Source organism: Helianthus annuus, chromosome 2, assembly GCF_002127325.2.
Source record: "Helianthus annuus cultivar XRQ/B chromosome 2, HanXRQr2.0-SUNRISE, whole genome shotgun sequence".
Classification (NCBI taxonomy): Eukaryota; Viridiplantae; Streptophyta; class Magnoliopsida; order Asterales; family Asteraceae; genus Helianthus; species Helianthus annuus.
Window position 1 is genome coordinate 171,961,472 of NC_035434.2, and position 7,019 is coordinate 171,968,490.

The window sequence follows — 7,019 nt, forward strand, 5'->3', positions numbered from 1 at the left end:
GTGTAGTTTTTTACACCACAAGTTTGGTGTTTTTTAATTTTTTTTCTTTTTTCTTTTTTTTTTCACCAAACTTGTGGTGTAAAAAACTACACCCCACGGAGCGCCGTTCGCCATGATTTTTTACGGCTGTGTTTATAATATACACATCTACTTGTAAAAAAAATCATGGCGAACGGCGCTCCGTGGGGTGTAGTTCTCGCGGTTCTTACAACTCGAGGTGGTTTTCATTAGATCTTCAAAATGAATGGATGAGAACCGCGTGAACCACTTTCTGGCCATTAGATCTTCAAAATGGATGGATGAGATTAAAAGTAGTTAAAAGTAATATTAAATTCTTTTTGTCTTATTATGTCTTTAATATTTTATTGTTAAAGGGTATTTAAGTAAATTGTCTTTTTTGTCTTTTTATATATATTATATTTAATTGTCATTTTTGTCCTATTCATTAAATACTTTTTATTAAAAAACAATTTCTTTAAAAAGAATATTTTGAAATAAGATTTTTATAATAATTTTTTTTAGATTTGGTTTTAAAAAAAAAAATTGAAGAACCGTCTTATTTACGCCCCGTTTTTACGGCCGGCTTTTTCAGGCGTCGTTTTTTAAACGCGCCGTTTTTTTTAAGAAGCCAATTTTTTTTGCGCTCCGGTTGTTGCACACCGGGCCTTTTCAAACGTCGTTTTTTTAACGCGCCGTTTTACCGTCTCGTTTACGCGCCGTTTTTACGCACCATTTTTTACGTCCCGTTTTTTACGTGCCGTTTTACCGTCCTGTTTTTACGCGCCGTTTTCTACGCCCCGTTTTTTTCACGCTTTTTACGTCCCGTTTTGACGCGCCGTTTTTTTCACTTTTTTTAAGGCGCCGTTTATCGACTTTTTTTAAGGCGCCGTTTTTTTAAGGCGCCGTTTTTTCTCAATCGGCGTTTTTTTAACACGCCGTTTTTTACACGTTTTTTAACACGCCGTTTTTTTACAAGTTTTTTACGCGACGTTTTTTAACGCGCCGTTTTTTTACAAGTTTTTTACGCGCCGTTTTTTCAAGCATCGTTTTATAACGCGTCGTTTTTCTCAGTCGGCGTTTTTTTAACGCGCCGTTTTTTACACGTTTTTTAACGCGCCATTTTTTCCACGTTTTTTAACGCGCCGTTTTTTTACACGTTTTTCACGCGCCGTTTTTTCGACGTTTTATAACGCGCCGTTTTTTTACACGTTTTTTACGCGCCGTTTTTTCAAACGTCGTTTTTTTAACGCGCCGTTTTTCCACGTTTTTTAAGTTTTACGTTAAAAAGTGTACGTTTTACGTTAAACTTTTTAAAGTTTTTACGTTTTACGTTAAACTTTTTAAAGTTTTTACGTTTTACGTTAAACTTTTTACGTTTTACGTAAAACTTTTTACGTTTTACGTTAAAGTTTTTACGTTTTACGTTAAAAAGTTTACGTTTTACGTTAAAAATTTTAAACTTTTTACGTTTTACGTAAAACTTTTTACGTTTTACGTTAAACTTTTTACGTTTTACGTAAAAACGTTTTTTACGTTTTACGTTTTACATTTTATGTTTTACGTTTTACATTTTATGTTTTACGTCCCGTTTCAGCGTGTTGTGTTTTACGTCCCGTTTTTACGCGCCGTTTTTTTGCCCTGTTTTTTACGTCCCGTTTTTACGTTCCGTTTTTACGCGCCATTTTACGACCCGTTTTACACGCCATTTTTTTACGCCCCCATTTTTTACGTGCGCTTTTTACGACCCGTTTTCTTCACGCCGTTTTTGCAACCGTGTTTTTACGCGCTGTTTTTTATACCAGGTTTTACTCGCCGTTTTATACCACGCTGTTTTTTACGTCCGGTTTTTACGCGCCGTTTTTACGCCCCATGTTCACGCCCCTTATTTACGCGCCTTTTTTCACCCGGTTTTAAGAGCCATTTTTTGCGCCCCGTTGTCACGCGTCGTTTTTTGCGCCCCCTTCTTACACATACGTTTTTAAACTTTTTTTATGGTTTTAAACTTTTTCTTTTACGAAAACTTTTTTTAACGGTTTTAATTTTTTTTTACAAAAATTTTTTTGACGTTTTACGTTTTACAATTTACATAACACAATGTTTTACGTTTTATATAATAAGGTTTTACGTTTTACAATTTACATAAAAAGGTTTACGTTTTACAATTGACATAAAAAAGTTTTACGTTTTACATAAAAGTTTACGTTTTACGTTTTACGTTGTACGTTTTACAGGTTACATAAAAAAATTTACGTTTTACGTTAAAAAGTTTTTACATAAAAAAGTTGTACGTTTTACGTTAAAAAGTTTTTACATAAAAGTTTTTGTTTTACGTTTTACCTTAAAAAGTTTACGTTTTACGTTTTATGTTAAAAAGTTTACGTTTTACGTTAAAAAGTTTACGTTTTACGGTTTATGTTTTACGTTAAAATGTTTTTACATAAAAGTTTTTAGACAGCCACCACCTCCAACACCACCGCCGCGAACACCTTCGGGCCACCCCCAAAACCGATGTTGGAAGTATAAATGTTTCGTATAACGGATTTTTCGAAAATCGGGCAGAGTTTCCTCTGTTTTTAGACAATCCCGACAACTAGGTGTCGATTTATTTTTTTAAAATACAACAATAAACCAATCACAATTATCAATATATATAGTTTTCGTCGAAAAGTCAAAACATAACAAATTTCTAATCCAGTCGGTTCGAGCTCGGATCGCGTATAACTAAAAATCTATAACTATATAAACAAGATTGTCGCATTGTTTAAATTGTTACCGGGTATGGTTTTGACCGTGGTTGACTGCTGTTGACCGGCGGTGAAGTGAGACCAGCTTTGACCGAGACCCGAAACCACACCCGAACCGCGGCTGACCAGCTTTGACCGAGACCCGAAAACCGAGCCGAAAAGCCGACAAAATCTGAAGTAAACCCGAACCTAACCCGAACCAAAACTCAAACCACATCAGAATCTGAGCCTGAAATCTAAGCCGAACTTGAACCAAACGCACGAAATCTAAGGCAAATATATACCTATATGTTTAAATACATACGAGTGTATTTCAAAAGAACACACAAATACATTTATAGTGAACATACACAAACCGACAAACAGTTGGAAAAAAAATCATAGAGTGGGACTATAAATGCTTACAATTTGGGGATGATACCACATGAACTAGGACTATAAATGCTTACAATTTAAATCTACATTTGGGGATGATACCACATGAACTGAAGTAAACCCGAACCTAACACAAGTACATTTAAATCTACATACATGAACTAGGACTATAAATGCTTACAATTTGGGGATGATACCACTTACAATTTGCGACGGTATCTTCATCACCTCTACTGTAGTCGTCGCCCGTCGTTCATCGTCACTCCCCCGGTCATCTTCTCCGATGGCCATCGTTCACCGCCGACCACCGCCATTCTCCGACCATCCTTTTCACCTCAGGTAAACAACAACAACCACCATAGCCACCACCTGCAATACCATTACCATCTCTGATCACCTCCGGCGACCACCATCAAACCTGCTCTAAAACTCCGACCATCTCCATTCGCCGTCGCCGGTGGTCTCACCGAAGAAGAAGAGGGGGTTTTAGGTGCGTCGTTGTCGGAGAAGGGGGGGTTGTCGGCAGCCGGAGCTCACTTCGGTGGTAGTAGCTACGAGAGGGAGAGAGTTCTGATTTGGGTTTCTTGTTGTTCAGAGGATTTTTGTAGCTGATCAAAAAAACAAAAACAAAAGAATTGAACAGCCTGATAGTGTTCATGACCCTCATTATAATGCATAAAAATTAAGTTTACTAACAACTACAGTACCACTACAAGAAACATATAGAATGATGATATCATTTTCAATACCTGAAGTGGAGTGCCCGTAATTAAAAGACGGTAATTGGTGTTGTAGATCCTCATGGTCTTAGAAAGAAAGAAGTGAATTCTTGGGGATAAAATGAAATGAAAGAGGAGAGAGGAGAGAGGTAGATAAAGAGGCAGTGCTTTAAATGAAGAGAGAGAAAGATTAGACATTTGGGAGTAAATGACCAAAACACCCTTTTTGTTGTTGTAATCTGATTGGTAGAGAGTGGTTCTCACGGTTCTTACAACTGGAGGTGGTTTCTATTTTAGCGGCTCCCTATATATATATATATATATATATATATCATTTCCCACGAACACATCCAACGTTATTGAAAATTGTAACACGACACTGAAATAATCATGTCAATTTTATGTTTCTTAGTCTCATTTAATTGATGGGTTTTGTTTGGGTTATGCTAAAATTGATTTGTTAACCCGTTTAAAGTTAATATATATAGTATATACTTTAGCTAAAAAGACATTTTTCTCTGACATGTATGAAAAGATTTTTAGGTATGGTGTTGTAAATTTTGTACATGGTGTTTTAAATTTTTTGTGTGTACTTGGTTTGCTATTAAATACTTGGTTTTGTTAACAGGTGGTTTGCTATTAAATACTTGGTTTTGTTAACAATAAATTAACTAAATCAGAATCAGATAATTTTTACAAAACCAAAATAGCTTAACTTGAATGAGCTTCTGATGTATTAATTCTGGCCAAAGCTGATTTAATACATCTATTTATTGTTCAAGTATTATAAAAGCTATCTTAAGTATGCATTAAAACGTGAAATGTCTTAATTCTGGCCAAAGCTGATTTAATTCATTTATGTTTAGCGTGCTTGATAAGTGCATAACTAAAGTGATTGTCTCATTTCTGGCCAAAGCTGATTTGTCACGATTACTTTGCACACATACTTAAATGATTACACTTCTGGCCAAAGCTGATTTGTCTTCGTTTAAGTAAAATTTTTAACTAAGTCTATTATTTTGATGTCAGTAATAGACAATATCACAGCTTCATAATTAAAATGGTCATTATTTATGCCTTCCTTAGTATAACATGCCCTTAGATCACATTAGGACTTCTTTCTTAGTATCATAACTTGCTCATCTTATTTCCATTATCAGCACCCAATTGCGGGATTCCACCTTTGACTGGTGATAACTTTGCTGAATGGAAGGATGCCCTCATGCTTTCACTAGGATTGCTAGACTTCGATTATGCTCTTAGAGAGAATAAGCCAGCAGATCTTACTACTCAAAGTACTGCTGCTGATCAGATAGTTCATGAAAAATGGACTAGATGTAACCGCATGTCTCTCATGTTCATGAAGCAATCCATTCACAATGCTATTAGAGGCGCCATTCCTGATTCTGAAGATGCTAAAACCTACCTGGCTTTTGTGGAGGCTCAATTCAAAGGAACATCAAAAGCACACGCTAGCACTCTTATCCTCAAGCTGGTGACGACTAAGTATGATGGGAGGAGCGGCATTCGCGAGCACATCATGATGATGCATGACATGGCCAATAAGCTGAAAGGGCTAAAGATGGAAATCAGTGATGGTTTTCTTGTTCACTTCATCATCACTTCGCTTCCTTCGTCCTATGAAGCATTCAAGATCAATTACAACACTCAAAAGGAGAAATGGACGATAAGTGAGCGGGTCGCTATGTGCGTACAGGAGGAAGAGCGTATGAAGATGGATCGCACTACTGATGTTGCTAACTTCACAACCTCCAACTCTAAGAAGAGGAAGCACAATCATCAAAGAAAGGATGCTTCCAAAGTCCAAAAGCCCAATCCTAATACAAGTGCACCTTCCAGCTCTAAGAGCTCCTTAGGCAAACCTTATTGCAAGTTCTGTAAGAAAACAGGACATAAGCAAAAGGAATGCCCTGACTTCAAGGAGTGGCTGGCTAAGAAAGGTAACGATTTTTTCATGATACTTGAGTCCTTTAATTTAAATGTTCCTGCTAATTCTTGGTGGTTTGATTCTGGTTCTATGGTTCATGTAACTAACTCTACCCAGGGATTCCTTTCAATCCGGAAGCTAGGAAGAAACCAAAGAACACTTAAAGTTGGGGATGATCGGGAATTAGAAGTGAAGGCCATAGGAACATTACAGTTATTTTTGAAAACCGGTTTATGTATTAAACTTTATGATACCTTATATGTTCCTGAGGTAACTCGGAACCTTGTATCAGGACCAAAGTTAGACATGGACGGTTTTGTTGTTTCCCATGGTCATCGCAAACTCTCTATTCTCTATGGTACTGGCATTCTGGATGGTGGTCTCTATAGATTAGAACTAGATGATAATTTTTCCAAATCTTTGTTGTCATATAATATTAATGAATCACTCACAAAGATGAAACAAATTCGAGACTTAGAGACTTCATCCATGTTGTGGCATCAACATTTAGGCCACATCTCAAGAGAACGATTAAATCGTCTCGTAAAGGATGAAGTCTTACCTCCTCTCGATTTCACTGATTTTGGAACATGTGTCAAATGTCTTAAAGGCAAAATGACATCAGCGAATAAGAAAGGTGCCACTAGGAGCTCTAATTTATTAGAACTCATTCACACTGACATTAGTGGTCCTTATCAAATCGCTGGCATCACAGGACATACTTCATTTATCACTTTCATTGATGATTATTCTCGTTACATGTACTTGTATCTTATTAAGGAGAAGTCTGAATCTCTTACAACTTTTAAAGATTATAAAGCTGAAGTTGAAAAGCAATTAGATCGCCAGATTAAAGTTGTGAGATCAGACAGAGGCGGTGAATATTATGGAAGACATACTGATGTGGGTCAAGCTCCTGGTCCATTTTATGAGTTTTGTAAGGGCCAGGGGATTGTGAACCAATACACCATGCCTGGTACACCTCAGCAGAATGGTGTCGCTGAACGAAGAAATCGTACCCTTATGAACATGGTGCGCAGTATGTTAGACAACACTAATTTACCATTATTCCTCTGGACTGAAGCGTTAAAAGCAGTTGTTCATATACTCAATAGAGTTCCTTCTAAGTCTGTCCCTAAAACTCCTTATGAACTTTGGACAGGAAGGAAACCAAGTCTTAAATATATGAAAGTATGGGGCTGCATTGCTGAAGAAAAACTCTATAATCCTTTC